This window comes from Chiloscyllium plagiosum, unplaced genomic scaffold (genome assembly GCF_037043375.1).
Source record: "Chiloscyllium plagiosum isolate Xiang-an unplaced genomic scaffold, Cpla_swu_hap1 HiC_scaffold_9, whole genome shotgun sequence".
In the NCBI taxonomy this organism is placed as follows: Eukaryota; Metazoa; Chordata; class Chondrichthyes; order Orectolobiformes; family Hemiscylliidae; genus Chiloscyllium; species Chiloscyllium plagiosum.
In genome coordinates, this window is record NW_028270147.1 from 62266948 (window position 1) to 62294409 (window position 27462).

Genomic DNA, 27462 nt, shown 5'->3' on the forward strand with positions numbered 1-27462 from the left:
GGTGAGACCGCAGCTGGAATATTGTGTGCAGTTCTGGTCTCCAAATTTGAGGAAAGACATTCTGGCTATTGAGGGAGTGCAGCGTAGGTTCACGAGGTCAATTCCTGGAATGGCGGGACTATCTTATGTTGAAAGATTGGAGCAGCTGGGCTTGTATACCCTTGAGTTTAGAAGACTGAGAGGGGATCTGATTGAGACGTATAAGATTATTAAAGGATTGGAACTCTGGAGGCAGGAAACATGTTTCCGCTGATGGGTGAGTCCCGAACCAGAGGACACAACTTAAAAATAAGGGGTAGGCCATTTAGGACAGAGATGAGGAGAAAGGTCTTCACCCAGAGAGTGGTGGGTGTGTGGAATACTCTGCCCCAGAGGGCAGTGGAGGCCCAGTCTCTGGATTTGTTTAAGAAGGAGTGGCATAGAGCTCTCAAGGATAGTGGAATCAAGGGTTATGGAAATAAGGCAGGAACAGGATACTGATTGAGGATGATCAGCCATGATCATAATGAATGGTGGTGCAGGCTCGAAGGGCAGAATCGCCTACTCCTGCACCTATTGTCTATTGTCTATTGAATAGGAAGGGTTTAGAGGGATATGGGCAAAGTATTAGCAAATGGAACTAGATTAGTTGGGATATCTGGTTGGCATGGAAAGTTGGACCGAAGAGTATGTTTCTGTGTTGTACATCTCTATGACTCTATAACTTTTTCTCTGAGTTAGCTGTCTTGAGACTCCTCAGCCTAGTACAAGGAATTTCTGTCACTTTTGATCAACAACATTGTCATTTCTGCTTCACCCCTAATATTTATTTTTATTCATTCATTGGATGTGGGCATTAGTGTTTTGGCCAGCTTTTATTGTGTTACTGGTTGTCCTTAGGAAGGTGGTGGTAAGCTGCCCTGTTGAAAGACTTCAGTCCTTTTTTTGCATGTAGATTCATAATGCCATTCGAGAGGGAGTTCCAGGATTTTGATATTTATTTGGATAAGGATAAAAATCAGTCAAGGATTGAGATCAAAGACAGGAAAAGAACAGATCTTTGGGGTGTAAAGTTTAACTGGAGCAGATTGATTGGAAATGAATTTTGGTGAATAAAACAGTGGATGAAAAATAGGAGACTTTCAAAAGAAAAATGAATAGGACACAAACTAGGCATATGCCCATGAAAAATAGATAAATATTCAAAGCTAGAGTACCTTGGATAACGAAGGATGTCAATGAGAAAATAAAGAAGAAAAGGAAAGCATATGATACACACTGGAATAATAATAAAAATAGAAATCAGGAAAAGTTTCTGAAATGCAGTAAAGAAGCTAAGGCTGGAATAAGAAAGTCTAAGAGAAAGCATGAGGAAAAGGTGGCAGGCTGCACTAAAACAAAGAGTAAAATGTTCATCAAACGTATTAATAGTAACAGATTAGTGAAGGATAGGGTGAGGCCAATAAGGAACCAGCATGATAAACTGTTCACTAATATAAAGGGTATGGCAGTTTATTTAGAGTCATAGAGATGTACAGCATGGAAACAGATCCTTTGATCCAACCCGTCCATGCCGACCAGATATCCCAATCCAATCTAATCCCACCTGCCAGCACACGGCCCATATCCCTCCAAACCCTTCCTATTCATATACCCATCCAAATGCCTCTTAAGTGTTGCAATTGGTGATTGAATCCTCTGGCAGCTCATTCCGTTGTACCACCCTCTGCGTAAAAAAGTTGCCCCTTACATCTCTCTTACATATTTCTCCTCTCATCCTAAACCTGGCAACTCCCCAACCCCAGGGAAAAGACTTTGTCTATTTATCCTATCCATGCCCCTCGTAATTTTGTAAACCTCTATAAGATCACCCCTCAGTCTCCGACACTCCAGGGAAAACAGCCCCAGCCTGTTCAGCCTCTCCCTGTAGCTCAGATCCTCCAACCCTGGCAACATCCTTGTAAATCTTTTCTGAACCCTTTCAAGTTTCACAACATTTTTCCGATAGGAAGGAGATCAGAATTGCACGCGATATTCCAACAGTAGCCTAACCAATGTCCTGTACAGCCGCAACATGACCTCCCAACTCCTGGAATCAATACTCTGACCAATAAAGGAAAGCATACCAAATGCCTTCTTCACTATCCTATCGACCTGCAACTCCACTTTCAAGGAGCTATGAACCTGCACTCCAAGGTCTCTTTGTTCAGCAACACTCCCTAGGACCTTACCATTAAGTGTATAAGTCCTGCTAAGATTTGCTTTCCCAAAATGCAGCACCTCGCATTTATCTGAATTAAACTCCATCTGCCACTTCTCAGCCCATTGGCCCATCTTGTCCAGATCCTGTTGTAATCTGAGGTAACCCTCTTTGCTGTCCAATACACCTCCAATTTTGGTGTCATCTGCAAACTTACTAACTGTACCTCTTATGCTTGCATCCAAATCATTTATGTAAATGACAAAAAGTAGAGGGCCCAGCACCGATCCTTGTGGCACTCCACTGGTCACAGGCCTCCAGTCTGAAAAACAACCCTCCACCACCACCCTCTGCCTTCTATCTTTGAACCAGTTCTGTATCCAAATGGCTAGTTCTCCCTGTATTCCATGAGATCTAACCTTGCTAATCAGTCTCCCTTGGGGAACCTTGTTGAACACCTTACTGAAGTCCATATAGATCACATCTACTGCTCTGCCTTCATTAATCTTCTTTGTTACTTCTTCCAAAAACTCAATCAAGTTTGTGAGACATGATTTCCCAAGCATAAAGCCATGTTGACTATCCTGAATCAGTCCTTGCCTTTCCAAATATTTGTACATCCTGTCCCTCAGCATTCCCTCCAACAACTTGCCCATCACTGAGGTCAGGCTCACCGGTCTATAGTTCCCTGGCTTGTCCTTACCACCCTTCTTAAACAGTGGCACCACGTTTGCCAACCTCTGTTCTTATCAAATTAGAAAATGGTGCCAATGGTCCAGTTGAGAACGTAGATTGTGAGCTACTGAGCAGTGTAATGATATGTAAGGAAGAGGTGTTCAATAGGCTGGCAGCACTCCAGATAGAGAAGTCACCAGGTCTGGATGGGATGTATCCTAAATTGCTGAGAGAAATAAGGGAGCAAATTGCGGAGCCCTTGATGGAAACTTTCCAGGCCTCTCTGTATACAGGATTGATGCCAGGGGACTTACATATAGCCAATGTGATACCATTGTTTCAGAAAGGGGCAAAAGATAACCCTGAAAACTACAGACCTGTCAGCTTAATGTCAATAGGGAGATACCTGATGAAGACCCTAACACTGGATAAGGTAAATATACACTAGTAAGTCAATACTATACAGTCAATATGGCTTTGTAAAGGGCAGGTCATGTTTGACAAATTTAATTGAGCTTTGATGAGGTGATGCAGGTGGTGGATGAGAGTCCTACTGTCAGTGTTGTGTATCTGGATTTTGAGAAAGCATTTGATGTAGTGCCACATGTCAGGTTGTTAGGTAATTAGAAATGTTTGGGATTGATGGATCCTTGGCAGCATGTGTTAGAAGATGGCTAAAGGTTGGGAAACAGAGGGCAGATAAAGATGAGCATTTCTCAGACTGGGTACAAATGAAAAACGCTATAGGATCCTTGGGTTTATAAATACAGGCATAGAGTATAAAACAAGGAAGTGATGTTATACCTGTACAAACCATTGGTCAGGTCAGATTTGGAATATTGTGTTCAGTTCTGGGCACCTTATTTAAGGGAGGGTGTTAAAGCCTGCAGAGAGCACACAGGTGATTTATGATACTGGGAATGAGGGATTTTAAATACAAGGAAAGATTAGACAAATTGGGCTTGTTCTCATTGCAGCAGAGAAGATTGAGGTGACCTTATTGAGGTGTTCAAACAATTTTGACAGGCTAAAGAAGGATATTCTTTTGCTATCAGCTGGGACATCAAAAATTAGTGACACAATTTCAAGGTTGTCAGCAAGAGAGCTAGGAGTGAGATGAGGAGAAACTTCTTTGCTCAGAGAGTTGTTAGGATTTGGAATGCGCTGCTTGGAAGAGTGGTGGAAGCTGATTCCATGGGAGGTTTTAAAAGGGAAGGTGACAGAGTTCGGGTTGGAGAGTGAGTCCAGCTAAATAGCTCTTTAAAGAGCTGGTTGGACACAATGGTCCTAAGGGCCTCCTTCTTTATGTAAAATTCTACAACTCTATGTTATTTGCTCCCTTCATATTTTTCACTACCTTTGTGCCATCCTCCCCTTGACTTTATTTGCTGCTTCTGTTACTGTTGTCCTCCTTACTTTCTTCCTGTCCTCCTCTTATATTTCCCTTTTGTTTCCTCCATCTGCTTCTCCTTTAGCTGTTGCTCACCTATCCAATGTATTCTCACTCTCCTCCCCAGTTGTACTCCCTGTATACTCATGACTGTGTGGCCATATTTTATCCAAACTCCTTCTATAAGTTTGCTGATGACCCCACACTTATAGGTCTGATATCAAACAATGATAAGGTAGAATATAGGAAAGAGAATGCTTGGTAATGTGGTGCAAAGATAACAATTTCTCCCTCAATGTCAGCAAAACTGATCATTGACTTCAGGAAGCAAGGAGGACACACCCCTCTCGACATCAATGGAGCTGAGGTCGACGATCACCAACAATCTGTCTTGGACCGCGCACATACATGCGTTGCTCAAGAAGGCACAACAACGCCTCTTCCTCGGGAAGCGAAGGAAATTCGGCATGTCCATAAGGATCCTCACCAACTTTTACAAATGCACCATAGAAAGCATTCTATCTGGTATGGCAACCATACGAAACTACAAAAAGTTGCAAACACAGCCCAGACCATCATGCAAGCCAACCTTCCATCCATTGACTCCACCTACCCTTTGTGTAGCCATGGAATGGCATCCAATATCATCAAAGACCTCTTCCACCCTGTTATAATCTCTTCCAACCTCTTCTGTTAGGCAGATGATACATTAACTTAAACACATGTACCAACAGGTTCAAAAACATCTCCTTCCCAGCAGCTATTAAATTTCTGAATGGACCTCTTAACTTTTGAACCTAATATTGATCTTGCTTTTTGTGCACCTTCTTTGTAGCCTTAACCTGTATTACTCGCTCTGTTCAATTACCCTCCAATCTTTGTGTCTTTCTATGTTATGATCTGCTGTACTGCACACAAAACTTTTCACTGTACTTTTCAAACCAAAATTCTCCCCAGTCCTTCCCATTTGTATTGAGAATGTTTTCAAAATTAAAGAGCAATTAAAGCCAATGCTGGCTGTGCCAAATTAGGAAAGAGCATCAACAAGACAGGGAACTAGTGAAAAGCTATTAGGTCATGCATGTGTTGTGGATGTCAAACATTGTCTACTTGTGTGAAATCCACACTACACATTGTGTTGAGCTGTCCCTCAATCGATAATTGTCAGCTTGGTTTAGTGCTCATACTATCATTTCTGAACTGGAAAAATTAACTTCAAGATATAAATTAGGCTGACACATCAGTCTATTATAAGGAGAATACTATATTTTGGGAGGAGTCATTAATCTGACAACAAAGTTATTCTTGCTGACTCTTATCCAAAAAATGTTTGATTTTGCCAATACAAGTATTCTATCAGGCTTGACTGTTCAGCAAGCTGTTTCGAACCGTGTACTGTTTTGGAACCCCATCAAATATTATTTAAATATAAGGGATAGGTTGGAATGAGCAGCCAGTTTGAAGTGCAAAATAATCTTTGCAATGCCAATCATGATGAAATGTATTGTATTAAAATGTAGTGGGCTGTGGGAAGACAGCAGGGCAATGTGATTAATTGGAAGTCATGCCAAAAAGACAGCACGAATGTGATGGGCTGAAAGCCTTATTTCTCTGTTGTGCCATTCTGTACTCAAACGTAACAAACAGCATGTCAATGGAAGCAAATGGCAAAAATAAAAGAAGGAAAAAAATTCTCCAAAGTACTTTAAAAATCCTATTTCATTGTATTGGCCGAATGATATTATTTTCCTTGTTCACAGATTGAGATTGTTTATCTCCTTTCTGCCAATGTATTTTGACAAAATCCAAAATAATTCATATTATTGGATGAACCCTCCTCCTCCTTGTTTGCAGCTATTTAATCATTACAAGGTACAATTGGTAAGGTCCCCGTTCAACCTCTAACATTTGTCCAAGTAGCAGACTCACGGGGAGGTTGTCAGCTCCATATTTCATAAATAACAATAAGCACATTCTCCCACTGTGAATGCTGTCGTGTGATATAATTACAAAGACGTCAACGTCTGAGGGCGAGAGACACAAACAAAAGTCTGTAATAACGGAACATCTTTAAAGCTTGTGAGTTTTGCATTTTCTTCTTCTGTTTCGGAGTGATTAATCTGTGGCTCCTTGGGCTTCTCTCTGGGGTTGGTATGACTCAGCAAACCGGGAAATACCCATCTTTGCAATCCCTCCATCGAGGAAGCCAAAAACCAAGAGCTCACAGTGAGATATGGGGTTGTTTTTTTGCCTCTGATGTCGAACAAGCAGGGTCCAAGGCTGGTCCTTTTCGAGAAAATTGTAACAGAATAACATACACCGGCATATATTATTATCGATGCCCGCCTGTACCAGTTATATCTGAGCACTATAACGAGTTTATTGGTAAATGTTTAGCAATTAGGAGCAAAGCAAGTTATATATTCCAAGCAATAGCAAAAATAAACGAGAAGGAGGCTGACTTTAAATATGTCTTGCGTTGTTTTTTTCCCCCAAACACTCTGGGGAGTTGGAGAGGGACCCGGAAGTTTTTTATATATCACATGGTTGAGAGATTTAATATAAACACAAAAATGGCGGCAGTCACATTGGGAGAGTGTGTTTGCTGCGTCATAAAATAATATGCATGTAAACAAAGAGAGGAGAGTGAAGAGAAAGAGGAAAGGCAGCCAGGCAGACAGATAGTGTGAGGGGGAGGAAAGCGAGCGATCGTGCCGCCAGCGGCAGCAGGACCAGCGCTGTCTGTCAGACTGAGACTGAGAGCGCCTCTGAGCTGGGGGCTCCCGGGGGCTCATTGTGTCTAGACTCAGTAGTGGGCAAGGCACTGCTAGCTATGCGTGCACTAATTCGGGAGAGAAGTTTGACAGATTTGTGTTGAATCTCTTGACAGTGCATGTACCATGCAGTAAATTATACTTCACGCAAACTGCTGGTGTGAGAAGAGTCATTGCTAAAATAACGAATTAGGACAAATCTGGCAGTCAGCGTAAGATGCCAATTTCTAGAAGCTGGTGGAATCTTCCAGTGTCTCGGAGCCAATTTATTTGGGTTTCACGTGTTTTTTTTTATTTTGCAATTCGAATCTATTTTGCTAACATTGTGTCGCTTAGATTTTGTTTATATGATGTAAGTTTGTATTAGGGACGGATTTGTTTTTAAAAAAAATAATGTTTTCAGTTTTGCGTTTTTTTTTAATGTTTTGGAGATTTTTGCAGGTTCGAAAGATGGGAAACAGCGCCCAGATCTAAGTTGTTTACAATCAGCTAGGGTCGAGCATGGAGAGAGAAGGTGGAGCATCGAGTCTCTGATTCTAAATGTCTTTCCCCTACGAAGGAGCATTACCTCCTCCCTCTTGAAAGGTGATGTGAAGCTAACTTACTGCTTAATCGAATAAATTTTGAGATGTAGTTCAAATGAATCTGTTGACGAAATAAGTGGATTTGTTTCAAATCGTTTGGATTTTATTTGTGGTTTTCAGATTCTGATTGTTCGTAAACTGAGAGGAACCGTGGCAGATGTAGAAAACATATGTGGCCGGACATGGAGTTGTTTACATTGTCTCAACATTTTATCCTTTGAAAGTTACTTGGAATTTTTAGAGTAAAGTGCTTTAATGTTGCGTGTGCCCAAAAAGGTTTTAATTTGCAATGCATTCAATTTTTAAACAAGTTAAATTTATATCAAACCCTTTGTGAGATACAAGCACCCCAAGCAGTTGACAGGAACATTATCAAGCAAAATTTAATGACCAGACACACCAGGAAGTATTAGGACATGTTACCAAAAGCTTGACCAAAGAGCTATGGCTGGCATGGTGCCTCAGTGGTTCGCACTGCTGCCTCACAGCGCCAGGGACCCAGCCGATTCCAGCCTCGGGTGACTGTTTGTGTGGAGTTTGCACATTCTCCCCACGTCTGCTTGGGTTATCCTCCAGGTGCTCTGGTTTCCTTCACAATCCAAAGATGTGCAGGTTAGGTGAATTAGCCATGCTAAATTACCAATTGTGTTCAGGGATATGTAAGTGCATTGGTTAGGGGAAATGTAGAGTAATAGGGTAGGAGAATTTTTTTTAGATTTAGATTGGATTATTTACACTGTGGAAACAGGGCCTTCGGCCGAACAAGTTCACACCGACCCGCCGAAGCGCAACCCACCCAAACCCATTCCCCTACATTTACCCCATGTAGACCTAACACTACAGGCAATTTAGCATGGCCAACTCATCTAATCTGCACATTTTTGGAGTGTGGGAGGAAACTGGAGCATCCGGAGGAAACCCACGCAGACACTGGGGGAATATGCAAACTCCACACAGTGTGTCGCCTGAGGCGGGAATTGAACCCAGGTCTCTGGCACTGTGAGGCAGCATTGCTAACCACTGTGCCACCATGCTGCCCAAAGTGCAAAATGGGTCTGGGTGGGTTACTCTTTGGAAGGTTGGTTTGGACTTGTTGGACCAGATGGCCTGTTTCCACACTGTAGGGATTCTTTGATCTATGAAGCAACTAGTATTTACCGTGGAAAAGGATATGGAAGATATAGAAAGTAGGGAAATATGGTTATATCTTGCAAAATGTCCAGATTACAGAGGAGGAAGTGCTGGATGTCTTAAAATGGGTAAAGGTGGATAAATCCCCATGACCGGATCAGGTGCACCCGAGAACTCTGTGGGAAGCTAGAGATGTGATTGCTGGGCCTCTTGTTGTGATATTTGTATCATTGATAGTTACAGGTGAGGTGCCAGAAGACTGGAGGTTGGACAACCTGGTGCCACTGTTTAAGAAGGGTGGTAAGGACAAGCCAGGGAACTATAGATCGGTGAGCCTGAACTCGGTGGTGGGAAAGTTGTTGGAGGGAATCCTGAGGGACAGAATGCACATGTATTTGGAAAGGCAAGGACTGATTAGGGATAGTCAACATGGCTTTGTGTGTGGGAAATCATGTCTCACAAACTTGATTTTTTGGAAGAAGTAACAAAGAGGATTGATTGAGGACAGAGCAGTAGATGTGATCTATATGGACTTCAGTAAGGCGTTCGACAAGGTTCCCCATGGGAGACTGCTTAGCAAGGTTAGATCTCATGGAATACAGGGAGAACTAGCCATTTGGATACAGAACTGGCTCAAAGGTAGAAGACAGAGGGTGGTGGTGGAGGGTTGTTTTTCCAGACTGGAGGCCTGTGACCAGTGGAGTGCCACAAGGATCGGTGCTGGGTCCTCTACTTTTTGTCATTTACATAAATGATTTGGATGTGAGCATAAGAGGTACAGTTAGTACGTTTGCAGATGACACCAAAATTGGAGGTGTAGTGGACAGCAAAGAGGGTTACCTCAGATTATAACAGGATCTGGACCAGATGGGTTGAGAAGTGGCAGATGGAGTTTAATTCAGATAAATGCGAGGTGCTGCATTTTGGGAAAGCAAATCTTAGCAGGACTTATACACTTAATGGTAAGGTCCTGGGGGTGTTGTTGAACAAAGAGATCTTGGAGTACAGGTTCATAGCTCCTTGAAAGTGGAGTTGCAGGTCGATAGGATAGTGAAGAAGGCATTTGGTATGCTTTCCTTAATTGGTCAGAGTATTGATTCCAGGAGTTGGGAGGTCATGTTGTGGCTGTACAGGACATTAGTTAGGTTGTTGTTGAAATATTGCGTGCAGTTCTGGTCTCCTTCCTATCGGAAAGATGTGAAACTTGAAAGGGTTCAGAAAAGATTTAGAAGGATGTTGCCAGGGTTGGAGGATCTGAGCTATAGGGAGAGGCTGAGGGCTGTTTTCCCTGGAGTGTCGGAGGCTGAGGGGTGACCTTATAGAGGTTTACAAAATTGAGAGAGATAGATAGGGTAAATAGACAAAGTCTTTTCCCTGGGGTCGGGGAGTCCAGAACTAGAGGGCATAGGTTTAGGGTGAGAGGGGAAAGATATAAAAGAGGCCTAAGGGGCAACATTTTCAAGCAGAGGGTGGTGTGTGTATGGAATGAGCTGCCAGAGGAAGTAATGGAGGCTCGTACAATTGCAACACTTAAGAGGCATTTGGATGGGTATATGAATAGGAAGGGTTTGGAGGGATATGGGCCGGGTGCTGGCAGATGGGACTAGATTGGGTTGGGATATTTGGTTGGCATGGACAGGTTGGACCAAAGGGTCTGTTTCCATGACTCTCTAAGAGCAACAAAAATTTGGGAGAGAATTCCAATGTTTAGGGCAACTGTAACGAAGGCTGCCAGTACTGGGCGGCACGGTAGCACAGTGGTTAGCACTGCTGCCTCACAGCGCCAGAGACCCGGGTTCAATACCCGCCTCAGGCGACTGACTGTGTGGAGTTTGCACGTTCTCCCCGTGTCTGCGTGGGTTTCCTCTGGGTGCTCCGGTTTCCTCCCACAGTCCAAAGATGTGCAGGTCAGGTGAATTGGCCATGCTAAATTGCCCATAGTGTTAGGTAAGGGGTAAATGTAGGGGTATGGGTGGGTTGCGCTTCGGCGGGGCGGTGTGGACTTGTTGGGCCGAAGGGCCTGTTTCCACATTGTAAGTAATCTAATCTAATCTACTGTAAGGATTACAATTGGTCAGAATTGGGGGAGTACTGAGATCTCAGAAGGGCATGTGCACAGGGAGGGGAAGTTGGAAAACCATGGAGAATTCTTGAATCAAAGATGAGAACTTCAAACTTGAACGTGACCAGACTGGAATCCACTGTGAGTCAGTGATGTGTGAATGGGACTCTGTGATGAATTTGAGCAGTTTTACAGAAATTTTGGTAATTGAGTAGAAGTTCATCTCAGGGTTAAATATGACATTGAGATTGTGGACAGTCTAGTTCCGTCTCCAGTAATATTTAAAAAGAATGTACCAAATCTACAATAATTATTCATTCACATATATGTTGAATTCTAATTGAGAACTCATGTTTTCTGTGGTATCGCGATAAATATCCTAAGACACTTTAAAAGAGGCTTAATCAGAAAGGTCGTTCTGGAAGGGTTACAGTGATAGCGAAAGGCAAGGCTGTGGATGGATGTTAACATTTTAACATTCTCATGTTTGAGTTTCAGGACCAAACACCATCATAGTTAATCATGGTCAGGAGCGAGTGGGAATTTGTGGAGATGGGGAACAGTGTTTTATCTGAGTTGTTGACAGGATAGAGAATGTGCGCTGAATGGGAGTTCTGAAGAAGAGTCAGACTTGACTCTAAGCATTAACTGTTTCTCTCTTCGTAGATGCTGCCAGACCTGTCGAGTTCTCCAGTATTCTCCATGTTTGTTACAGAATAAAAGGCCAGGTTTTGATTTTTCTTTGTATATAAAAGTGAGAAACCCTGGTGTAGAGCCATGACACTTAAGTTGAAAAAAGATAAGTCATGAAACAAGTAAACTACTGGTTTCCTGACTGTTTTTATACATTCATGGGATATGGGTATTGCTGGCTAGCTTGCTAATGGTAAGTCACCTTCTTGAACTGCCACATGGGATGGAGGAGCACCCTCAGTGTGGTTAAGAATGGAGTTCTGCGATTTTTGACCAAACAATAGTGAACAGATGGTGGTATAGCTCCATGTCCAACTGTTATGTGTCGAGAAGATGAGTCTTCCCATGCTAGGTGTCTACTGCCCTAATCTTAGGTGATAGAGATGGTGGACTGGAAGATGCTTTTGAAGAAGCCTGGATGATTTTATGCCTTGGCATCCTGTATATAGTACACATGGTTACCACTGTGTGTCAGTGGTGAAGGGAGTGAATGTTGAAGGTGGTGGAGGGGTGCTGATCAAGCAGGCTGCTTTGTTGTGAATGATGTTGAGCTTTTTTAACACCAATCATGCTTCAGCACCCAGGCAAGTGTGGAGAAAACTGTCATACTGTTTTCCCTTGTGGATGGTAGACGGGCTAACTAGGAACTGTATGACTGACCATTGTTCAGTGTTACAACTGGATATTTAGCTCAGTCAAGATGTCTCTGTGGTTAAGTAGCTGATTGGTGCTTGCTGCTCAGGCTGTGGTTACTTGGTCAGTGTGCTGAAGGACACCTAACACTAATGGAACTGTGATCCTGCATGATCTGCATCTTTAGCTGAGAAATTGAAAGGTGAGAAAGCAAAAGTCGATGACTGATGATCCACCAAAAATGTTCCTATTTGTATATTGACTGTACTGACTTTTAAATTGTTGAAATTTCCATTGTGTTTTTGACATACCTGGCTGTTTGTTCTATATTAAGCACTGTAGGTGTTTACTTTTATGATTAAATATTGACTGTATTTATCTGATGTTTGATTTTCTCTGAAGCCCAAGTATGAAAACAGGCATTTTCTGCCTCTGTGTACTTAAATTTGACATCTTGTTTGTCAGACAAAAGCAAAGCACTGAGGATAATGGAAATCGGAAATAAAAACAGCAAATGGTAGAAGGGCAGGTAGCATCTGTGGACGGAGAAACAGGGTTAGAATTTTGTTACTGTGCCTATCTGTAATGTTAGCTTTGTACTTCTCCCTACAGATGCTGCCTGATCTGCTACGTTTTTCTAGCAACTCCTGTTTTTGTCAAGCCAATCTAAAGCTGACTGCCATGATAGTTTGCAGTGACTCCTTTCCTAACAGCATTTTGGGTATACCTATACACTTGAACTACAGGGTGTAAGCAGGTGGCTCACTGCCACCTATTCTAGGGCAACTAGGGATGTGCAATAAATGTTACCCTTGCCAGTGATATCAACGTTGTATGAAAGAATTTTAAAATGAGTTTTTTGTCATTTTCCTAAGATTGCCTGATGCACGCACATTCTTTCATGTTGAGGTATGTGACTAGCTGAAAATGTGTTGCTGGAAAAGCGCAGCAGGTCAGGCAGCATCCAGGGAACAGGAGAATTGACGTTTCGGGCATAAGCCCTTCTTCAGGATCTCCAGCATCTGCAGACCTCACTTTCTCCCTGAGGTATGTGACTAGTTCTTCAACTACAAATTTACACTCCGATGGAAAATTTTGTGTGTTTATTCAGATTTAATACTGTGTACTGTCAAAGTACAAAAGTTGAAAAGGTAGATTCTAATATATGAAATTGTAATTTAGGTTTAGCATAATTTAATTTCACATTTGCCTTTGCTTGTGATTCATTCTTTTCAGCTTTGGAGGTTTCCTGCTTTATGGAGCTGCATTCTTTGCTTTGGTATAAAATGAAGGCCTTAAAAATAAAAGCATGAATATTTATATTCATGAACTTTTAGTTTTCTTTCAATGGTAAGTAATCCTTAATGTTACAACTTTTAAATTTATAAATGGCTTGGACAGGATAGATATGGAGAGAATTTGTTGGAAGATCAAAAACTAGGGCTGATTAGAATATATGATAACTACTTTTCAATTCAATTTTAAAAAAAACACAAACTTGTATTTGTAACGCACCATGCTTTCGAAGTGTAGCCACTGTTGTAATATAGAAAGTGCAGTAGGTAATGTTTGCTCAACAATGTGATAAAGACAGATCATCTCTTACTCTAATGTTGATTGAGAGTTAAATACTTCCTGGGGCACTTGGGAGAGTTACCTTGCTCTTTCATGAAATAGTGCCATGGGTTCTTGCACATCAATCTGAGCAAGGAATTGAAGCCTCCATTTTACACAGGCTTCTGGATTATTCTTGAAAGTGACTGTTTATTTGAACACCTGAAAAACAAATACATGACACAGATGTCAGCAAGAACAAACCAGCACTAAAACAGCATTTTAATGTACAGTATCTAATTATTAAAGTTTGCTTACTTTAGCTGAGCGTAAAATATGCTTGAGCGCACTTTCTATAAGTCATATTATTTAATAGACTGTTTGTTTGGATTTAGCTAAGCCCTCGACACTAGTGACAGAAGACTCACTAAGGCCCCTCTTTTACACTCACCTTCCCACCTTGCAGACACATTGTCATCAGTCTCTGTTTCCCTGTCTCCCCCCGCCGCCACACAGACACAAATTCCATACCCCCACACGCTTTTCCCAGCCCCCTCCTTGCACCCCAAAGCTTAGCATCCCTCTTTCCAACCCCAACCCTCCCTCACTTGCAGTCACCCAACCTCTCTTTTCAACCGATCCCTACCAATATGGCCTCATTGCTGGTATCTGAAGTAGGTTCATTCCTTTAAGGGGCCTGTAAAATTGGCAGGTGACAGCTCTTGGCTCGACCTTGGGACCACCAAATTTCTCCTGCAGTCAGTCAGTGATGAGTTACACAGGCTAGCTTCTGCCTGCATTAAGTTGGCATGCCAACCTCTTGGGTCTAATCAAACTTTCTATTGGAAGTGTTTTACAATGTTGACACCTGTGGTCATGCTGCCATGGACAAATGTTAAGTAGTGGAAAGGAATGGGGAGCTTTGCATTGTTGTTCCACACAGGTATCCAGGTGTCCATCCATCTGTCTGTCCCATGGTAGAGGGATCAATGACCGGGCTTACAGACTTAAGGAGCAGGAGGGTCAGATGAAATATGAGGAAATTCTTTATCACCCAGAGTAGTTGGAATCTGGACCTCTCTACTGTAAGGCTGGTACAAACAGAAACCCTCATAACATGTAAGAAGTCTTTCGACTTGCGATGTAAGGAATATGAGGCTTTGGGCCAAGTGATGGTAAATGGGATTAGAATAGGTCACTACCTGTTTGTGTTACCAGTGCTAACTTGACAGGCTGAAGGGCCTTTTTCTGTCTTGTAGACTTTGGACTACGTTTTGTGAAGAACATTCTGAATAAATTCTGCGAATTCTTCTTGGCTACTCTACCAATTTGGTTTTCCCAATGTACATGAATTGATTAATGTACAGCCTATGTTACATTCACTTATTATCTCCAAATATATTCTCCATCCTATAGCTGCTGTGGGAGCCCTGTAGACTAAAATCCCACCAATATCTTAGGTTAGATTCCCTACAGTATGGAAATAGACCCTTCAGTCCAAACCGACCCTCCAAAGAGTAACCCACCCAGACCCATTCCACTATCCTATATTTACCCCTGACTAATGCACATAACACTATGGGCAATGTAGCATAGCCATTTCACCTGACCTGCACATCTTTGTGATTGTGGGAGGAAACCGGAGCACCTGGAAGAAACCCACGTGGACACTGGGAGAATGTTCAAACTCCACACAGATAGTCACCTGAGGCAGGAATCGAACCTGGGTTCCTGGCGCTGTGAGGCAGCAGTGCTAACCACTGAGCCACCATGCCGCCCCTATCTTCTTCTCCTTGTTGATATCATTCTTTTCCATCTTGAGTTAACAAAGCTACCCAATCACGTGAATACTTAGTTTCCAACTTGTATCTCCTGGTAGCTTTGTTTTTATGATAGCTATAAGATTATACCTATTAACCTCTATTTGCCCCATTAATTCATTTGTTTAGACTGCTAAATACGCTTAAGTGCAGACCTATTAATTTTGCATCTTTTTCATTTTTTTTCCTCATTTGCCCTATTTGCTACTTTTTGTGTTGGTGCACTCTGTCCCTTCCTATCCCACGATGGTTGTCATAATCGCAATAGTTGCCTTGCAATGCTGCCATATTCATTTTGCTTCATATGCATCCCCTCACGAGAAATCATCGGTGTTTTTTTTAGTTGTAAAGTGCTCTCTACAGTCCTAGCTATTGGAGTTGTCAGGATGCTGATGCCAGCATGGTTCAAGTGTAGCAGAGAGTGCAGGATATGTCAAAGGCTATGATTGCTAACAAGATCCATGCTGTAGCACTGAAAAGTTGTATAGTAGAATTCGCTGTGCTCCTCTTGTGTGACTACAACATTGACATCCTTTGATGACAAAGTGGAAAATTGCTCAGGTATTTCTTGCCCATAAAAAGTAGGGTAGGCCCAATCTCACTGTTTACTCCTTGCCATGCCAATCCTCATGTCTTGATGTTAGCCAGATATTGTTAACAGTATATTGGGCAGGTTTAGTCATCAGTACTGTTGTGGCACTTCATCACAGTGCCAAACATTATTATAGCCTTAATCAAAACATGGACAGAAGAACTGAATGTGAGGGCTGAGGTGAAAGTTTGACATTATGGGGATAGATCTATCAGTGGGACAGCTTTTCTGTGATAGTGATCACAACTCCCTGACCTTCACTATACTCGTGGAGAGGGACGGGGCAGACGGTACAGGCAGGTATTTAGTTGGGAAAGGGGGAATTACAATGCTATTGGGCAAGATCTGGGGCACCTAAAGAGGGAACAGATGTTCTCAGGGAAATGCACGACAGAAATATGAAGGTGGTTTAGTAAGCACTTGGTGATCGTGCTGGACAGGTTTGTCCCACCAAGGCAAGGGAGGGATGGTAGATTGAAAGAACATTGGGTGACAAGGGATATGGAACATCTAGTCAAGAGGAAGAAGGAAACTTGCTTAAGATTGAGGAGGCAAGGATCAGACAGGACCCTAGGTATCCAGGAAGGAACTGAAGAATGGACTTAGGAGACCTAATAGGGGGGCATGAAAAAGCTTTAGCAGGTAGGATTAAGGAAAACTCTAAGGCATTCTACATTTTATGTGAGAGTAAGGCCCTCAGGTATGGTGGAGGGATCTTGTGCCTGGAGTCAGGGGAGGTAATGGAGGTACTTAGTGAATACATTGCTTCAGTATTCACGACTGAGAGACTCCTTGACATTTCTGAGGACAGGGTGAAATAGACTGATATGCTAGAACAGATTGATGTTAAGGAGGATGTGCTGAAAAATTTGAAAAACCTAAGAATGGATAAATCCCCTGGACCAAACAAGATATACCGTGGGTCCTTGTAGGAAGTGAGGGAATTGATTGCTGCACCTTTGGCAATGACCTTTGTATCCTCACTGTCCACTGGATTAGTGTCAGGTGATTGGACGGTGGCAAAAGTTAATCCCTTGTTCCAGAAAGGGAATAGGGATAATCCTGGGAATTACAGACCAGTTAGTTTTATGTCAGTGGTGAGCCAAGTATTGGAGAGAATTCCTGAGAGACAGGATATATGATACTTGGGAAACCAAAGTTTGGTTAGAGATAGTCAGCATGGCTTTGTGAGGGGAAGGTCATGCCTCACAAACCTTATTGAATTCTTTTTGAGGATGTGACAGTAAGCTTGATGAAGATAGAGCAGTGGATGTGGTGTACATGGAATTTAGCAAGGCGTTTGCTAAGGTTTCCCATAGTCGGCTCATTCAGAAAGTAAGGAGGCATTGGATTGTCTGCAGAGAGATTTGGGTGGCCGATAGAAGACAGAGGTTGGTGGTCGATGGGAAGTATTCAGCCTGGAGCTTGGTGACCAGTGGTGTTCTGCAAGGATTGGTTATGGGCTCTCTGCTGTTTGTGATTTTTTTTTAATATATATATAAGACTTGGATGAGGAAGTGGTAGGATGGATTAGTAAGTTTGCCAATGACACAAAGTTTGGTGGAGTTGTGAAAAGTGTAGGTTGCAATGGATATTGACAGGATGCAGAACTGGGTTGATAACTGGCAGGAGTTCAACCTGGAAAAGTGTGAAGTGATTCACTTTGGAAGGTCGAATTTGAATGCAAAATACAGGGTTAAAGGGAGGATTCTTGGCCGGGTGGAGGAACAGAGGGAGCTTGGGGTCCATATCCATAGCTCTCTCAAAGTTGCCACCCAAGTTTATAGGGTTGCTAAGAAGATATCTGGTGTGTTGGCTTTCATTTGCAGATAATGCTGCAGCTCTATAGAGCCTAGTTAGACCACACTTGGAATATTATGTTCAATTCTGGTCGTTGCATTATAGGAAACTGGAAGCTTTACAGAGGGTGCAGAGGAGATTTACCAGGATGCTGCCTGGACTGGAGGACATGCCTTATGAAAAAAGGTTGAGGGAGCTAGGGCTTTTCTCATTGGAGTGAAAAAGGATGAGAGGTGACTTGATAGAGTTGTCCAAGATGATGAGAGGCATAGGTAGAGTGGATAGCCAGAGACTTTTTACCACAGCGGAAATATCTGTCATGAGGGGGCATAATTTTAAGGTGATTGGAGGAAGGTTTAGGGGAGATGACAGAGGTAGGTTCATTACACAGAGAGTGGTGGGTGTGTGGAACACACTGCCAATGGTGCATAGTCAATTTGCTTTTTGCTCTTTGCATCTGTGTTGCAATATCCTTCTGCAAGAGCACGAGGAGGTCTGAGTTCTCTCCCAATTTTCTCTGAATATGGGAATTCCTTCAACTTCTGTCTCGATTTCCCTACAGTGCACTGAGAACAAGAATTCAGTGGAGTGGAAAACCTACTGCATGTAAATATTGTTGCTGTCGAGTGCTGATTTTATTTTCTATTAGAATTTCATTGCTTTTTCCTTCCCCTCCGCAACTCACCAAATACAAAGACTTTGCCTCCTTTTGCTGTATTTCTACAGGCACTTTGTGACTAGCAATAACATGCTTGTGTGCTGTAACTTATTTATAACTCCTCTCTGTGAGCTTTGACATGCTATTTAACTGTGGGAGGCATTGAACCTGAACACAATACTTATTGTCTTTGATTTTCAGACATTACTGGAGGTCTTCCCTCAGGCATAATCAGCTTTCTGACACTTCATCCTCGAGGCTGCACTTCATTTATGGATAAGTATACTGTATGGTTTGTCTGGGGGAAGAATCTTGAACAAGTATAGGAAGAGCATTGCGTCGTACTGATAAAGGGCAGGAGCCCAGGCTGATTTTAATTTTCCCTGTCACTTACTCTGGACCCACTCAAGTTTTAGGACACTGCGAATGAATTTACATAGTACAGACAGAATGTCACACTGTAAATGGAAAACAAATCCAGCTGTCTGGTGAACATAATGCTGCAAACTTCGCTCACTAAATGTTTTTTTTGCAAAACAGCCAAATTTACAGTTTATGCATTATTTGTATCAAGTCATAAGACTTCGGCAAATGCAGTTAACTCCTATTAGTGAATGATTAATTTTAAAGGAACAGAGGTGCAGAAAATTCATATTCCAGTGAATAGTGCATATTATTTTCATTTTATTTCAAATTAAGTTGTGCAGAAGCCTTGTGGGATCAAAAATATGAAGATTGTTGGTTTTCCATTCCTTGATCCCACTGAGAATGTTTTGGTATTCCTGATATTTTGGACTGTTGAAGTTCCTAATTTATAAACTAAATAATTTAAACAGAAATTTGTTGTACGCTACATCATAAACTGTTGCAAGTTCCTAGATATCAAAAAATGTTGGACTGCAGTAGAATGCAAACATTTAGATTATCTAGTCTCTGTTGTTTTTTTTCTAACTATTTTTCTTTCCACTCTTAATAGTCCACATGTTTCCACAATGGATTTAACTGAAGGGGTGATCTTGTGTTGCAATGGTAGCACCCACTTCTGGTTTAGAATCTCCAGATCTGAGTCCCCATCCAGGAGCTGTTGGCATGGAATGTCTATTAAATGTGACCAAACAAGTTTATACCCTACAAACAAGCTTGTATATCCTACTGATACCACTTGCCATGAAGTGTGCGAGCAGGAGAGTTTCCTGGTCAGCCACCCTGCAGTAGCTAACTACTGTAGTATTTTGCCCATAAGCATGGACCAAGCCAATCAAAGTTTGTGGTCCAATCCTTGGAAACAAAGTCAGGGGAAAAGACTGACAGTCTCCACCTGACACCTATCTGCTCATCCTGCTGGCCTGTCTGTGCCCTCAAACAATCTTTGAATATTTTCCTGTCTCCTTGATTTCTTGATATCAGAAAATGTTGTTGTTCCATTAATTCCAAATGATTTCACTTATAAATTGATATTATTGAGTGCTTGCAAAATGGACTCATGTCAAGTGGCAATCAAAATACCGTAGGAGCAAATTACTATAGATGTTGGAATCTGTACTGAAAACAACAAATGCTGATGATCACAGTGGGTCAGGCAGCACCCATGGAGAGAGAGCAAGCTAATATTTCGAATCTAGATCACTTTTCATCAGAGCTGATGTCACGTCACTTCTGATTTTAACAACCTCTGTGTCTGATTATATAACCTTTTTAAGTTCATTTGTCATCTTTATCTGGTTTCTTTTGCGGTACTTGATGGAATACAGTTTTTGAAAGTTCCCACAAATCATAGTTGCTATATTTGCTTTATATTTTTATATAATTCTCTATAGCTGATGAGGAACAATCTTTAGAAATTTGTGTAGACTAGTCCTCATTTAGTTCAAATTTATTGAACTATTTTGTAACTTCATCCTTTTATAGACACTGGTAGTTTCCCAACAGCTGAAGTAAAACTGCTTCCTCTTTTGAAGAACTGAATTTTATTTTCCATCCTCAAGTATATATCCCAATTCTTATGCATTGAAACGGTAGAAAACAAAACTAAAGCCCCTACTTTTCATCTTTAACTTCTTTGGATGTTGTCTGTAAGGTCCTGGTGCTACCCTTGAATTTTGTCTAAGCCCTCTATGAAAACTGAGATAAAGTAAGTGTTTACTCATTCTCCATGACATACTTTCTTAATTTCTAATTAGTCCTAATGTTGGTTTGCATTATTGCTTTTGATTTCTCTTAATCTTCATTTAAAAAAATGTTTTTAATGTTTGTTACATTTTAAATCTTCTAATTTTTTTTTCAATGTATGTAATTTTTTAATGTATTTACCCTGACTTTATCTTTATGATCTTTTACTGGAAGCATTCATTCCTTTTTTTTTGTAATTTCATATTTCAGCTAGATTTTCTTGCTTGAAACCTCTAACTTCAATAATACAATCTTTTTTGCCTTTCTGGAATTTCCACCTTCTGTTTAAACATTTTTTCTGATCTTCAGTTTATTTTCCCTTTATTCTTCATTTTATCATTTTATTCTTTCCCATCAAGTATCCTTTGGCAATGTTTCCCTATTCCTTTCTTGTAATGAACCTAATTTTATGATAACTGATGCCCAGACCTTTGCTTTCCACACTACTTATTCGAAACAAATACGATCAGTACTAGAAAGAGCTTTCTGTTTTGTATAAATTGTCTGCCTTATTTCCTTCATAACAACAGCAATTATGCTTCAAAATTACTTGCTGGGCTGAGAAGTGCTTTTTAGTAACGGTACAAATCATTGTATGGATGCAGATTCTATCTTTCTTTACAATCTACAGTTATGATATTGCTGTAATATTTGGCTAGGTCCTATCTTCCTTTCCTATCTCCCAGAATGTTTTATGTTATCCTTGGCTATATTTAATTGTTTGTTATGAAACATTTAAAACGATGTCATCATTTTCTGTCGTACCTGATTCTGATTTGTCAGTTTGCTTCTTAAACACCTTTGTCTTGATATGAATCCGTTCTGCTATGGATTGGTATGATTTTGTTCTTTGTCTTCTTTTATCTTTCCCATATCTTCATTTATTTTTTAACCCTTCCTTCCAATATTCTGCTTTAGTATTTTTTATTTTGTTTTAACTTTTTTTGTCCAATGATTTAAAACTACCCTAAAGCATCCGTTGCTCAGCCACTGTGTGTTTGGTCTCCACTCTGTTCATCATTAGGCTCACCTTCCATCCCAGATGTAATGTAGTCTCTGGAATATAAATCTGCGCCTCCTATACATTCACTCCTCATTTTGGCAGTTCCTCCACTCTAATGATAATTCTTAGATTACTACTTTTTGAGATAATGATCTTAATCTGGTTCCTAATAATTTAAACAATGTGGCTGGACCTTAATTGCATTCTTTCCAGTGTCATTGGTTCTGACATAAACCTTGAGTCTACTGAAAACCCTTCTCTTTTGTAAACACTCCATTCAGTCTCTTACCTTGGAATATAGAATACATATTACAGAATGCCTTGTGTTACAGAAGTAATTGTCTGTTCAAGCTATCAAATATCCCACCAGCAGCCCTACATGTCACTCTTGCCCATGATTAACCATTGCTCCATGTCGCCATAGCATTTCTGTGGTATCCCTTTCCTGAGTGCCATTTTTCTTCTTGCTTCATTGAGATCCATGCTCTAAACACATCAGATTGCTGAAGAGCTAATGGAACTTTCCTTCATTATCTGTACCTGAATCTGCATCTCTCCCCACCCAACTGCAAAAATGGTCCTATATCTTGCTGTGCCTCATTGTTCTTGTTGTGGTCCCCCACCTGTTACAGTGTGTGTTGTTTCCTTACTGCACAGTTTCTCAGACTCTAATTTTGAACTTGAACAAGACCAGCCAGATGCATTTGTGGATAGTCATAGTTTCTTAAAATTTCCATATTGTGAAAATTTTGCCTAACGTGTTATCATTGCAGTAATATTTGTGTTTGAAATTAAAGTTAAAGTAATTACAGTCAACTATGTTTATATACCTCCCTCCAGTTTAGGTTAAACTTATATTTACTTATCTGCGTCTTTCTTAATTATCCTTTGCTAATTCAGTCTATTTAAATCCAATTAATATGATACACAAACTGTTATGTTCCTGGCCTTTGTAGGTTCAGGCCTACTTTGTATTTGTGTGGAATCCCTATTTGAAACAAACCTTGTCTTCTTTGATACAAAATTTGTTCTATAAGCCCCTCAACTCCAGCTGTTTAAATCATAAGAATGCATTTATATTTCCAGTTCAAACCTGTGTAAATTGTCAGTTTTAGCTTCCACTTTGAAGCAACATAACTTTGCAATTGATAGTTGTTTGAAAGCAATCTGTCTAGATATTTTATGACACATCTCTAGGGCGGGTAGAATTTGGATCCGAACTACTACCATTGTTCCACAAGAGCCTGACTCTACAATTTTTATATAGTTTTTCACCTCCTTTTTCTCTGCTCCCGTCTAGTACATGTCGGGCTGTTCTGTAAACAGGTGATTGCCAATATCTTGCTGAAGTGGCCATGGTGAGTCTTGTGTGACAGGCTGGACAGTAGCAGAGGCGTTGTAGCTAATTCTAATTCTCCCCTCCGCTGACAACCACATATGCAAGTTTCAGCAGCTAAGTGCTAATCCTGATTGTGGAGGAAACCAGTCATGATGACAGTGAAGGTCAAGTGTAGAGCCCCGATATGTAGTTCGAGCTGCATGATGCAATGCACTGCCAAGCGATATCGAGGTAAGGTAATATATTTCTAAATAAACATGAGAGGTTTGAAAAACCAAATTGAAATGTTAATTCTTTCTCTATCTCAAGTAATGTTTGTTAATCTCAGGGAAACAGCATTGTTTTTTCCTTATATTTTCAGTGTTAAAAATCTTACACTGGATGTTGAACTCTAATCAGTGATTCAGTAAAGGAATTGGTGACATTACTGTTTGTTGAAGGTTGGGTGCCTCTATCAATAAATAGTAACATTGAAATCTAACTGATTTTTTTTTTCTCTCTCTTGCTAAAGCAGGTAGCCCAATTGGGAATTTTTCTGACATGGCATGCTTGCCTCTGTTCGAAAAGCTCGATCTTTCCTCTAGGGATTTGTAGACAGGAGAGAGTCAACCCCAGCAATACATTGTGGGCCAAGGACTGAGTCTCGCAAGACCTCATTAGAGTGATGCTGGGAAAGCACAACAGGTCAGATAGCATCCAAGGAGCAGGAAAATCAACGTTTCAGGCAGGAACCCTTCATCAGGAATCATGATGAAGGGCTCCCGCCCGAAACGTCAATTTTCCTGTTCCTTGGATGCTGCCTGACCTGTTGTGCTTTTCCAGCACTACTCTAATGTTGACTCTAATCTCCAACATCTGCAGTCCTCACTTTGGCCTGGTTACGAGACCTGCCCAACCTCATATACGTTGTACCAAAGACTGTGAAGTCCTCTAACACTCTCATACATACTCACTCACCCCATCCTTTTCCCATGCCATCTCCATATCTATTTGCTCGTTACGCACTCTTGGAGAACCAAAGAGCCCATATAATAACAGTAGTGAGTGCTAAAATGCTGGGTAAAATCATTACCCGTTCAGAAATTTGCTTCATAAAAGAGAAAATTTCTGCTACCCCATAAAACTGTCAACCACAATTTCACTATCATATGAGAACATTTACACATTTCACTCCTCCTTCAAATTTTCCAAGTGCGAGTTGGCACGGTGGCTCAGTGGTTTGCACTGCTGCCTCACAATGCCAAGGACCCAGATTCCCACCTCGGGTGACTGTCTGTGTGGAGTTTGCACATTCTCCCCATGTCTGCGTGGGTTTCCTCCGGGTGCTCCGGTTTCCTCCCACAATCCAAATATGTGCAAGTCAGGTGAATTGGCCATGCTAAATTGCCCATAGTGTTAGGTGCATTAGTCAGGGGGAATGGGTCTGGGTGGGTTACTCTTTGGAGGGTCGGTATGGGCTTTTTGGGCCGAAGGGCCTGTTTCCACACTAAATAATCTAATCTAACCTAATCTGAGCATAACATAAACTGTACTGAAGAGATCACAGAATAACGTCATAAAAATGTCAAACAAGCCAGGTGAACACTCCCATTTATCAAAATAGACCTCCACTAGGCGAGTTGCCATTGTGAGTCCTAAGCTCAGACAAGTATAATGAACTCTCTAAGAATGGTATTAGCAGAAACAGATGACCAGTAATCTGTTCTCTACTTGAGCTCCGTATGAATGCTTACCACTTGTTCAACTCTGAAAGTCTGGATCTGTCAATCATTCAGCATCCCTGGGCAGTAACACAGACGACACTTCCAAATGATAAAAAAAAGCAGAAAATGTGTAGATGGTAAGTATTGTAGCATTCACACTTGTGGTTGAAATCATTTTTGCCAACTTCTAAAGCAGCTAGGAAATTGACCAATAAACAGCTGATGAACCTGAAGCGCTGTATTAGGTCATAGTGTAGTGTTTATAAACTTCCCGACTCCACACCAATCAATTTGCATACCACAGCTACAGTCAGATGTGGTATATTTTGCCTTTATTGGTTGGTTTAGTAAAGTAACTTAAAGCATACATGTTGCTGGAAGTGAAACTGTTCAAAACCAACAGGAAATATCTTTTGTGTAAGTGTTAAACATTTTTTTAAACTTAAACTGTTCTTACATTTTCAAACATATTCTTTAACCACCCCAGCTCTTGGGAAAGCAGTAGAAGACAAGGGGTGCAGAATTCATTTTATGTCAGGTCACCTGTGACCCCTTTTGTCCTGGGCTTCCTGATATTCTATGTAAGTAAAGAACAATATCCATGTTCTATAGTTGAAGGTTATGCAATCTAGAGAAAACATCAGTTGTTTCTGGAATTGTCCATAGAGTCATGATTTATTCCACATTACTTGCTATTTATAATACAGAAACAAGCTATTTGGCCTATGCAACTGGGAAGGGTAGGTAAAGTGGTTAAGAAGCCACACTTTTTTTTTATTAGATGAGGCATAGAATTTAAAAGCACAGAGGTAATGCTGGAACTATATAAAATATTGGTTAGGCCACAGCTGGAGTATTGTATGCAGTTCTGAAAATCCACATTACAGGAGGGATATGATAGCAATGGAAAGGTTGCCAAGGAGATTTGCCATGATATTGCTAGCCTGGAGAGTTTCAGTTATGAAGAGAGATTGGCTAGAAGTCAAGAACAATGGGCCATAAATCTAAGAGTGTCAGTAATAAATCCAATAGGGAATTGAGAAGATGGATATAATATGGAATTAACAGGGTGTAATTGATGTGATTTAGCAGAGATGTGTTGAAGGCAAAGCTAGAGAAAAAACTGGAGGGAAAAGGGACTAGAAGGATGTTGATCAGATTAGATGAAGAAAGATAAGAGGACATTCATGTGGAGCATAAAGACTGGTGTGTACCAAATACAGTCAGAGGTTTACAGAACAATAAAGGCCTTATAGCCCATTGAGGCTGTGCTGGTCAAAAACAAGCACCTAATTAATTCCATTTTCCAACACTGGCCCATAACCTTGTATGCCAAGACATTGCAAGTGTATAATTATATCCTTCGGTGGCTTAGTGAGTTGAATGCAGAACATGGTGTTGACTGGATCAATGGACACTAGAACTCTCTTGGTCCAAATTCAGGAATATATTCTCAGCTGGATGGCTTTGACCCCTCTCGGCTAAGAAAACAAAATAAGTAGCTCTGATTCCTGATAATTATGCAGAGACCCCATGTGCAAGAGCAGATATATGAATGTTAGTTGAGGGGAAGATTCAAATTGATGTCTAAGATACTTGTACCCAATAACTTTCCTATATCCTGCTAACTGACTGTTAGCACCCAAGGCGATTGGGGATTAAAAAGAGTTTACTTTCTTGGTGTTGGTGGATTTTAGCTTTGCAGTTTTATTTACTGGATCATCAATGTAGTGTGACACTGAACCTCCTGAATTAAACTGACTAGCACAGTCTGTTTCAGACAGTAAGATCACCATGTAAAATTACAGCCGTTTCAGAAAATGTGTTGGAAGACATTTAGATTTCAATCTCCTCTTTGAACTATAGTTAGAGAAAATTACAGTATAAATCACTTGTCAGATGTATGTGCTTAATGTACCTTTGTTTTTTCAGTTCAAAACAATGACAGTGCCTGAGTGCTCCCATCATTGATTCTCTGGCTGCCCTGGCTCAGTTATCACAGTGCTGATGCTGTTCATTCTCAAGGTACAGTACTGTGATAACTGAAGGATGGCAGCCACCTGGACATCAGGATCCCTTGTGAAAATATGAAAGGTCTTCCCAGAGCAGACAAGTATTCCTCAGTCGAGACATAAAGCCCGAATGTCATGGAGCTTTCAGGTAGGTACTCTGTTCTTCTATTCCATCTTTGAATTGAACAGAAATGATGTCAGTTTGGAGAAGGAGGTTTTGAGCTAACAATTTGGATTATTTTGTCATGACAACAGAACTGATTAGGTGCTACATGGTGATTAGTAAAATACTGGTCAAGCAAAATGATTATAATTATCCAGAACCATGAGTTGAAATTTCTCAATGGAAACTGGACAGTTTAAAGTCACTGAAATAAATATGCAATAAAATGTTGTTATTATTTGTTATGGCAATGCTAAAATTGATTTTTTTTTTACTAAAACCTTAACTGGTTTACTAACTTTAACAGCCAATCTGTGACTCCTGACTCTCAGCAATGCTGTTAACTTTTAGCTGTCCTCAAAATACCCTATCAAGCCACTCTGGAGTATCACACCACTATTCAAACAATAGGAATAAAACTGGATGGCATCAGGAAGTGAAGAAGATACATCTCGCTTGTTCAACCCTACAAAGTTCTTTTCATTAACATTGGGAACTTGTGCCAAATGTGGGAGCTATCCCACAGAC

General features: G+C 40.9%; 1 long non-coding RNA gene across 1 annotated transcript; it reads left to right on the forward strand.

Moving 5' to 3' along the window:
• The first annotated feature begins 5900 nt into the window (after positions 1–5900).
• On the forward strand, positions 5901–23737 carry LOC122554428 (uncharacterized). The gene is made up of 4 exons (XR_006312989.2): positions 5901–7603; positions 12997–13168; positions 13358–13471; positions 18747–23737. It is a non-coding gene; the product is annotated as an uncharacterized LOC122554428 (long non-coding RNA).
• Positions 23738–27462: the final 3725 nt, after the last annotated feature.